This window comes from Corvus moneduloides, chromosome 14 (genome assembly GCF_009650955.1).
Source record: "Corvus moneduloides isolate bCorMon1 chromosome 14, bCorMon1.pri, whole genome shotgun sequence".
Lineage (NCBI taxonomy): Eukaryota > Metazoa > Chordata > Aves > Passeriformes > Corvidae > Corvus > Corvus moneduloides.
The window spans coordinates 1,184,230-1,194,109 of record NC_045489.1 but is presented as its reverse complement, the minus strand read 5'-3'; the positions used below and the strand labels follow the sequence as shown (position 1 = coordinate 1,194,109).

Below are 9,880 nucleotides of genomic sequence, written 5' to 3'. Positions count from 1 at the left end.
GCAGAACTCCTCAACATCAAGGTTCCCTGGGCACCACTGAGGCTGGTGACGAACACAAACATGGACTGTGTTTGCTCTGCCCTGCTGATGTTTGCCTTGCCTGGCACACATTCCCTGTTCCTGTGCTGCTGCTTGCAGGAAGATGGCATCCTTCAGCCCCGAGGAGCCCACATTCATTGAAACACCAGAGACACACCATTGTATCTGTAATAAATCTGTCCTTTTTAGACATAGGAAGGTAAAATCTGCATGAGTTAAAAGTATCTTCAAAAAAATCTCCAAAAGGCCAAAGACTTTGAATGGCCACACAGTTACACAGTTCTGCTGTGAGTTCAGCTAGAGCTGACCTCCTTGCTACCCCTTGAATATGAAGTTAACAACAAAAATATCTATTTATCTGAGAATGGCACCATTATTTCATAAAGCTTCTTTATTTCCCTTTCTGTATCAGAAAAAATTCCCCAGCATAAACTGAACATTACTGCAGGCAGATTTTATTCTCATTGTTCAAGGGTAAGAAGTGAATGGGAACGGCAGGAGGCCGACTATTCTCTAGCTACACAAAGTGAAAACGATATTTTGAAGAAGATCAAAACCAGTAGCAAACATTCAACCCCTTCCATGGTGTGTCGTATAATTTTGGCTGCAGACAGGTGACGGTGACACAGCACCTCAACCCTTGTGAGCAAAATGAGATGCAATAGTTTTTAATCAAGCTCTGCTGAGGGAACATAAACCAGAGGAAAGCAGACAAAATAACAAGAGCGATTCTCAGGCAGGTCTACTCAAGCTGTGATAAATAGTAACAACAATAAAAATACTTTGTATTCCCAGACTTTGCCTTATCCTCTACTACTTTTGCAGCACCGCCATCTTATTAAAAAAAATAGAAAAAAAAAACCCCAACGTATTATTCCCTTCCTAGGACTTTGACAGGAACAAATCTGACAACTAAATAGCCAGGGTGCTCCTAGCTGGATGGCTTCACTGCACAGCGCTGGGAAAAATGGAACCCCTCTGCTGCTGCTTCTGGTTCCCCATGTGCAAACACATCAAAACAAACACATTCAAGACTTAAACTTTCAGAAAAACACACACAACATTTCTGGTTTGCAAGTTTCTTCTTTTTGCAGGACATGAACATCTCATTGACATAGCTATCCTTCCTCCTATTTGGTACCACAGGTGGTAATGCAAGCAGGAAAACGCTGGAATAAATATCTCAGAGGTCTCAGTCCTGGAAAATGTTAACTGTGTAGTAGCTGCTGTGTTGGGAGGGAGTTTGCTGCTTGAATGATCCTGATTGGCACCTCGGGGCAGGCTAGGGTAAGGCGAGGATGGTTGTGCTGCTCTCCATGGGGGCTCAGCAGCAAAAAGCCCCACCCTGCACCATCCCACGGACACACAGACACACAGGAGCCAGAGCTTTGCTATTTGCAGGTGTTCCTGGCCACCAGACTCTGCTATTAGCAGTCCAGGAGGAGAGAAGAAACACAAAGCCAAGCAGAGGGGGTAACTCAGCACTGCATTCCTTTAAAAGTCTCCAGGAGACTTCTGGGGTGGTACTGAATAAATCAGGATCGAGGCAGAATCAGCACCCAAGGGGGCAGGAGACAACTCAGTGCAGCCACAGAGCCACACACAGAGAGGCAGCTTTGTAAACAGAGCTCTGGGGGCTCCTCCTGTGACACAAGCCCGAAAGGATGCCGCCTCTGAGAGACACCATTTTAAGCTCTTAGAATACATGAAAACAAATCTGACGACTACGACGCAAGTTCAGGCAGAGGACTTGAACACTGCCTGCCTTGTCTGCAAGTCCCCACTGTGGTGTGGGGTGTGGAGTTTCCTGTCCCCAGCAGGAGCAGGCTGGTGCAGAGCACCCCTGGCTCGCGGCGGTACCCACGTGCTGCCAGCAAACATCAAACATCCCCTCGCAGGCGGCTCCGCCGTGAACCTCATGTCAGACACATCAAGTCAGATTGAACCCAGAGGGCACTGTCCAATTATAAAGAAAACCTCAGAAAAGGTTTAGAGTTGGAGAGGGGCACACAGCAGCTTTACCTGCAATTGCTCAGCCAAGCCCATAAACTTGGCAACCCCCGTTCCGTTATAGCCGTGCTAATAGTAATCGTTAATCAGTTATTTAAAGTCACTTCCATGAAAAGCTATGAGCTTTTCTTTCTTTTTTGAAGCTAGTATAAATCAAACTTATAGGCAAAAGAATAAATACAGAGAGACAGCTGTACAGATCACACTGTCACACCAATCACTGCTTAAAAGCACACGCTGTAAATAGCAGACAAAATTCACCCCCAGTGGAATGCCATTGACTGCACGGGCAGGAGCTGCAACAGGGATAAATTGGCCTATCAAAAATACATAAAAATTTAGAAACAGAATTCAATGACGTGTGGAAGCGATTTGTCACAGCTATGTCACTTAAAATGACATTATCACTAGCAAACCCATTAAATATTATGGGTCCCGTTAAGATTCCTAAAGGGGCAAACAACAAAGGAGGTGGCAGTGGTTGGATGGAGCAGGAGGGGATGTGTATGCCAACCCAATGACCGGGGCCACTGGCTACTCACCTGGTCCTGGGCCAAGCCTGGGATGGACACAGCCATGGATCTGCGGGGTGACAGCCATCACCTGCACCAGGATGACATGGGCACGCATGCGCCTGGTGATGCTGGCAGCAGACAGAGCATTGTCACCAGGTCCATGCAGCAGAAGTGCCACTGGCTCCTCAGTCTATTGTCTCACAAATGGAAGAGCAAGTCCATCAAAACACAGTGCTTTGGGAGCCCAGTGTGTTTGTCCTCCTCCTGCAGGTTTCTGTTGCAGCATCCGAGTTCCACAACGCCGCCAGAGTGATGCTGCTCTCAGTATGCTGCTCTCTCCCATTCTCAGTAGCTGCAGTTTGCAAAATGAGCCCTGCAAAGAGTGGGAGGGAAGGAAGGCAGACATCTTTATTTTGTGTGTGACTCTCAAGGTGTGACAATGATCTCAGACCCTTCACAGACCACTCACCAGCAGTGGGAGACCAGCACACAGTGGTGCCTCCACAGCTGGGTACGGGGTGTAGCTCCAGCAGGAGCCGTGAGGTTCAGTGCGTGGGCTCGTCAGGGCATGATGGGGGTATCACAGGATGTACTTAATGACAGTAGTCATGTTTTTGTGGAGATGGGCTGAGGAATTTTGCCTGAGTCTGGGAGTGTCCAGACTGAGCAGTTCTGCTCAGGAACTTGAGCAGCCATGAGGGTCAGGATGGCTTCAGTGGCAAACCAGTCTTGCTGGTCCAGCCGTGGTGACCAGAGCCTGGCCAGGGCAGAACAGCCAGAGGGGAGTTGGTGGAATGCACAGCCCAGCTGATGGAATAAAAGAACAACTAACTGTTTTCTCTTGGGGAAAAAAAAACCACAGCTTGCTAAATTACCTTACCAGGATTTGATTATTGCAGATGCGGGGCCAGGCAGCCTCAGTCACAAAACATTTCATTACTCTCACTGGAGCTGTGGGTCGCATTCTCCTGCTCTCTCCTGCAGCATCCGTGGCAGTAGCATGGACACAGCGGCTTCTGCCTGCACACCACGGTGTTTCGGTCCACTGGCTTTGCAATTTCCCGCTTCTTATTATTTTTTAAAACTGTTAGGGACAGCAGGTACCCAGGAGCACAAATAGAAGCGTTGTCCCTTCAGAGATGTCACTGGGAGGTCTGACAGCAGCGTGGGGACGGGTGCCCTGTGTCCTCCCTGCCACCGGTGCAGGGGACAGCTGGGGACCCCGGGCGTGGCTGCTGCTGCTGCTGTAGAAATGGGGCAGATCCAGCCCTGGCAGCAGGTGAGCATTCTCTTGATTTGTTCACAGGCTTTCACCTAGAAGAGAGAGGGCAGGAGGAGCCATGCACTCATCATGTAATCGAGGTGTCACGATGCATTAGTCTGGAGACATAAAAGAACAACAATTGCATCTTAAACTGTGATAGTTAATTTATTATTGGAGAATTGAAAGGCAAAGCGTAAGAAGGGCTTTTTCCACACCCTGGATAGATTGTTAAAAACCAGATACATTAATCTTTTTTTTTTTTCCCCATGGCTATAAAAACAGAAAGCTACCAGAGGAATCAAGAAGAGAATTGCAGGCTTCATGGCAACTTATGCCTCTGAAATTCTTCACCGAATATTTCTAGCAGGAGTTTCTAACAATCTCAAGCTGTATGACTGCTTTTTGTTCTTCTGCTAATTGATGTTTTTACGCAGCACCATACCTAATCCCTGCCTCTTAATCAAATTTTATTAAAATTCCTTAACAGCGCAATGAGAAATAGTCATTTGGGATTTTATCCATCTCTTATTCCAAAATCCCAATGCACTTTCCTCGTGTCTGGTAGGCCTTGTAGGCAAGAGCTTTTATCCCCCAGTGACTGAAGGATGCACCAAGGTCCTAAAACTTGGTGCAGCTTCAGTAGTGTCACAGGTGAGCAGGCAGCAAGTCTGGCCAGGGAACAGCCTCTCCTCCCTCATCCAACCTGCCAGAGGCTTTTTGCTTTGAAACAGCCACTCAAGAGTGTTGTTTGTTTTCACATCTCTACTGTTCCCTGACCAGAACTTATTCCTGAAAGAAACAAAAACACCCCAGAAATGACCAGTTTCTTGGGAGCAGTGAATTGTTTCCATGCCCAATGGATTATGCTACTAATCAAATCCAACATATCACTAGCCTGAATACCTCCTATTCACAGCTGGAAACGTATCAAAGCCGCGTAATCAAGAGGTGTCCTTTAGATTAAAACCAAAGTAAATTTTATCCAAATTTTTCCAGATCTTGATTACTGGATGTGGGTAACAGGAAACTGAAATAGATCTGTAAAATCTGGGCTTCTACACAAGGTAAAAGCAGCGCAAATGTTACCACACAGCCCTGGAGGGTTTGGGATAAGAGGCAGCCTTGGACCACATTTCACAATCAGATGCTGAGGTTTGAAGAAGTCAGGCAGTAAGATAAAGAAGGCAATGAAATGGAAGTGGAACCAGAGGCTCTACAGTCTCAATCCTGCCTTCCTTTGTGTTCATCAGTCTAAGGGCTGCATCTCCCAGACCCATCTGGTAAAGCTGCGGGTGTAAATTGGACGTACTGGTAGAAGCAAATAAGGCAACTTTGTCCATAATGGAAACTTTTGCCACATTAGGAAGCAAATAACTTCAGAAAAAGAACAATTTGGGTTTCATATACATTGTGGGTTTATATGACTGCAATAAAATGACTGCAGAACCCAAAGTAACACGTTTCCCAATTCTCTTGATGTGGTGAGAGTTCAGCACAAAATGGGATACCAAATTAAATATAGCTATCACAGGCTGATCCTCCTCACTCAGATATTTAGTTATACACGAATTCATGTTCATGCAGAAGCACACATATGTCCCCAGCTCTGCCTGCACACCGATCCACCTACCCACAGAAGGTTTTTTGCATGCTCTGCTGTGACATTTATCCACAAAGTCCCAGGGGTATTGCACCTATTCTTTTTGGCATTACCCATGTAATGCAAGATATAAAATTCTTGGTTGATGTTCTAAGTTTGTATCTAATAGTCCTGGAGGCTCTGAGTGCCTTTTCACAGATTGTGTTCCAGCTGTCTGCCGATATTTGAATGTGCAGGTCTTGGTCCCATGCTGTGCAAACAGGCAGCCTCCCACGCATTTTGTGTACCAGCAGTAATTTATGAGTCTATCTATAAAGGAAATAACAGTGTGTTAAGAAGGGATTATGTAAAGCTCTGAGATTGAGAAGTAGCTCAGTTAACTCGGTACAACTTCCCAACATCACCGTTATGTTGCAGCTGATTTACGAATACAGGAGGCCTTCAACTGGTGATTCATATTCCTTCTGAAGCGGATGGGGGGGGGGGGGCAGGAGGTATAATAACTGTTTCTGCATAAATCTCATCTCACTGAAAGGCTCCCACCTTGAAACCTCATATTGCACCTTTTGCAAATACAAGTGTCTGGATTGACCTGCAAGTCCCAAGGCACCGGAAGATATTCTGGTACCAACCAAATAAATGAAAAAATAACACATGAGGTGCTGGCCATTTGTTTCCCGTCTCATGCCACAGGGACTTCTTGCAAATTGTCCTTTATTGCAAATACTACAGGCAGTGCATGGCAATCCACGTGATGGGAGCCCAGGGGGATGCCTGACAGCCCTGTCAGGAGCCGTGGAGGAGCAGGGGACTGCAGCAGGGCCTGTGGAGAGGCTGAAGGGAATGACCATCACCACACACAATGATCCATGCTGGGCACTTAGGGCTGATCAAAACAGAACCAACAATTTGCAGGACTCTTTTTTTCCTTTTCTCCCTTCAAAAATGGAAACCAGCCTGTAGGTGTTGGAGACACCTCTCTGCAAACTATTTCAGTCCTGCTTTTCAAACCCAGTGAGCAGATAACTGGGTCTGAACAGCAAAACCTTTCCCAGTTAAAGAGCAGGTTGTATTTAGCAGCCTCACATCTCTTCTCGATTGCAAACAAGACACAAAATGCAGAAGTTGCAAGCCACTCAGCTTAACAAGTTCAGCATTATTTATTTAATGTCACTCGGAACATGAATATTTAAAGTGGACAATGACCTCTAAGCAGAAGAAAGTTATCAAAATCCATGTGTGCCACCTCTCCACCCAGAGGCCAAGCTGAGTTTGCTGCTCGGCTCAGGTCAAAGGGGACCGGAGCAGAGGCATCATCCTTCATCCCGGCCACCCAGCTGTCCGCAGCGTGGCACTGGGCTGCAAAACTCTTACAGCTACAAATCTGCCTGTAAACCACTCGTGTCTGCCACCAGCCTGCAGCTCCCCACCGGCAGCAGGGCGGGAGCCAGCGGTGCCTGGCACAGGGCCCAGCCGGAGGCACCGCGCTCAGGTGTGTCCCCAACGAGCTGCGGAAGAGGTGGCAGGGTCTGAAATTTTGGCAGGCAGCCAGACTGCCCAGCCAGGGGTCACAGCCCTTGTGGTGGCCTGGAGGCTGACCTGAACTGTCAGATGAAAGGTTTTGTCCCAAATGATGCTTTCACAAACATTTCTCCCCACCTTACCCCAAGCTGGTGCCAGCATCAAACATTTTTAATCTCACAAAATATTCTATCCATTTTTACTCTCCTAAAAAAATTTTCTCCTCTCCCAGCTTCCTTGAGACTGTTACTAACATGTTATGCACATTTTTTTTGCAGGCATTTCTATAAAAATTCTCAGATATCTAGACAAAACCACTGACAATTCTCCCCAAAACCCACCAGCTGGTTTGGTTTGAAGATTTCAAGACAAAACCAACAGTGGACATGGCATTTTTTCCACATTTCTCAGCCAAAATATTGCTGATCTGGAGAGGTTTCTTGGTGGCTTTAGGAGCATCTCTGAGACCTGTGGTGGGGCCAGCCCCAGCCGCACGCAGCCACCGTGGCACCGTGGGGCCAGGAGCAGCAGCAGCACCTGCGTGGGACGTGTCAGCACCACTGTCACACAGGCCAGAGACGTCAGGCAGACAGAGCCACTTGGGGCAGGCTCATCCAGAAATCAGAGATAATCATATTTTCCTACCTGGCAGGCCCATTAGGGGATGTCTTCATTAGTGCTGGGGAGGCAATCAGAACGTCACCAGGATGAGAGCCATAAAAACCTGTCCCTGAATTGTGTCAATCACAGCCAGCCAGCCTGAGCCCAGCCCTACCCTCTCTCCTCCTGCCACACAAGTGAGACAGCCCAAATTTAAAAGCCAAGGAGCTGTCTGCCATTTTCTCTGGTGCTTTAGCCACTGGGACTCAAGCTTTGCCAACTGTTAGCACCTAATGTTGCAACCAGCACATTTCAGCTTCAGCTTGTGAGATTTCTGGCATTTCACTTATAAAGATGCTGAGTTCCTAAAAAAAGCACTTTTTGCAATGGAAGCTTCTCATGAAAAATGATTCACACCCATTTTTTTCACCAAAGTGTGTTGAAAGCCAAAGAAAAAAAGCCAAGAAGAAAGCAGCAAGCAAGCAGAGCTGGAAATCTCCCTGAGGAGATGAGACCCTGGCTGGTGTCACGCCAGTGCAAGGGTGTGATTCACTCTGGTGTCTGCTTTTCAGGGCTGGGACCTTCACAAGTTTCTCCTTCTGTCCAGGAAAAGGAAGAGCTGAAATAATCATCACCAAGGGACAGGGCCACACAAAATCTCCCTCTGGGACGTGAATCCATCGCTGGCACAGGGATGCTTGTGCCATCCCACAGAGCGGCTGGACCCGGCCCAGGCTGGGCTCTGGGGTGGCTCCATTCTGATCTCACCGGTTCTCAGCAGCTCCTGCAGGAACGAAGCACTTCCCAAATGCGTTCTCACCTCAACAACCGAAATCCCAGCTCTTCCAAACTGTCGGGTTTTTCAGACAGCCCCAGCACCCTGCCCTCCTCCTCATTCTGACAGATCAGGAGAGAAAGCAGGTTTCTGGGTGCAGTCTGACACCAGGCCAGCCTGAAAGTTGAAAATCAAAGTGGATGAGAAGTAGATTCATTATAGACTAATTAATCTAGAAAAGGCTCCTGCACAAAGGTTGATGACATTCACTTCAGGATAATTTTGAAATAAATATGAGGATTCATAGAAGAAAAAAATGCAGTTAGGAAAAGATTATTTTTGAAGCATAAATATAGCTCATTTCTAGCCCCCCCTCCTCCACATATCAATTAATGAAGCAAATCATCTGTCTGAATCAAAGATGTGGGAGAAAAACACAGTTATCTATTTGAACTACAAAAAAATTAAAGGATTTAAAATGAAACATATAATTAGCCTGTAGGACTCTCTGCTGTAGGTTATTGAGGCAAAAAAGAAAAAAAGCCCTTACTAATTTTCAAAAAAGGGCTCGACAGCTAAAAGAATAGCTTTTGCTGCTCTATAAAAGTGGGGAAAATGTTCATCTTCTGGAGACGAGCAGGTCCAGCCAGAGCCCAGCTCTGGGCTACAGCGTTTGTAACTCTGCCCTTACACGGGCTCCAGATGTTGTCAAGTTTTGCCCAACTTTGTGTTCTTTTACTGGTCTTTATTTTTTTTTTAACCTATTTACACATGCAGGAGCATCTCTCTGCCCACCCTGCTGCACACCGTGGTCCCAGCCCTCGCCGGGGCAGCAGCTCTCCGCGTACTCACCCGGCTTTCCCGGGACCACGAGGGAAACGGGGAGAGCGCAAACACCAGTGAGCAAAACCTTTCATCTGCCGGCTGCTGTGTTGATGGTATTGGTGACTGTAAGCGCTGAACCCCCATCAGGGGTGGCAGCTCTGGGTCCCCGAGATCGGGCAATCAGCAGAGAGCACCACGCGGCGCCCGGCGGGCGAGGCTCCGCTCCCGGCGTTTGTGCTGCCGGGATTGAAGGCAGGCGCGGAGCTCTCCTCGGCGATTTCCATCAGCCCCAGTGCTGCAGGACACGGAGCTGACGAGCACCAGCTGGCACGGCAGGCCGAGCTCCGCCGATGAGCTGCGATGGTGCTCCGCAGTCTCCTCGGCAGCGCCTGGCATGGGCCGCTGGCGGGGCTGGCACGGACGGACCGGCGCTCGGCGCCACCGGGCAGCCGCGCGTTCTTGGAGCTGAGACTGAAATGAGGAGCTCAATGTCAAACCCACAAGCCCAGCCAAAGACTCAGCAGATGCTGCACATATAGATGTGTACGGAGGTTAATATTAGTCTGGACAAGGCTGACTCTGGCTTTCACCGATATACCACGAGAACACTCCTTAGCAGGCATCTTTTTTCCAGAGATTATCACTTGCATAAATATGCAATACCTATGGGTCACATCTGAAAAACCCTCTTTATCATCGCTATTTATTTGGAAACGCAGAAGCTGCGAGAG

The 9,880-nt window shown here is 47.8% G+C and overlaps 1 long non-coding RNA gene across 1 annotated transcript; it reads right to left on the bottom strand.

Moving 5' to 3' along the window:
• Positions 1-316: 316 nt before the first annotated feature.
• Positions 317-7,883, bottom strand: LOC116451252. Its single transcript, XR_004243150.1, has 3 exons — positions 7,595-7,883; positions 3,445-3,944; positions 317-2,937 (listed from the first exon to the last, which is right to left on the bottom strand). It is a non-coding gene; the product is annotated as an uncharacterized LOC116451252 (long non-coding RNA).
• Between the last annotated feature and the right edge of the window lie 1,997 nt (positions 7,884-9,880).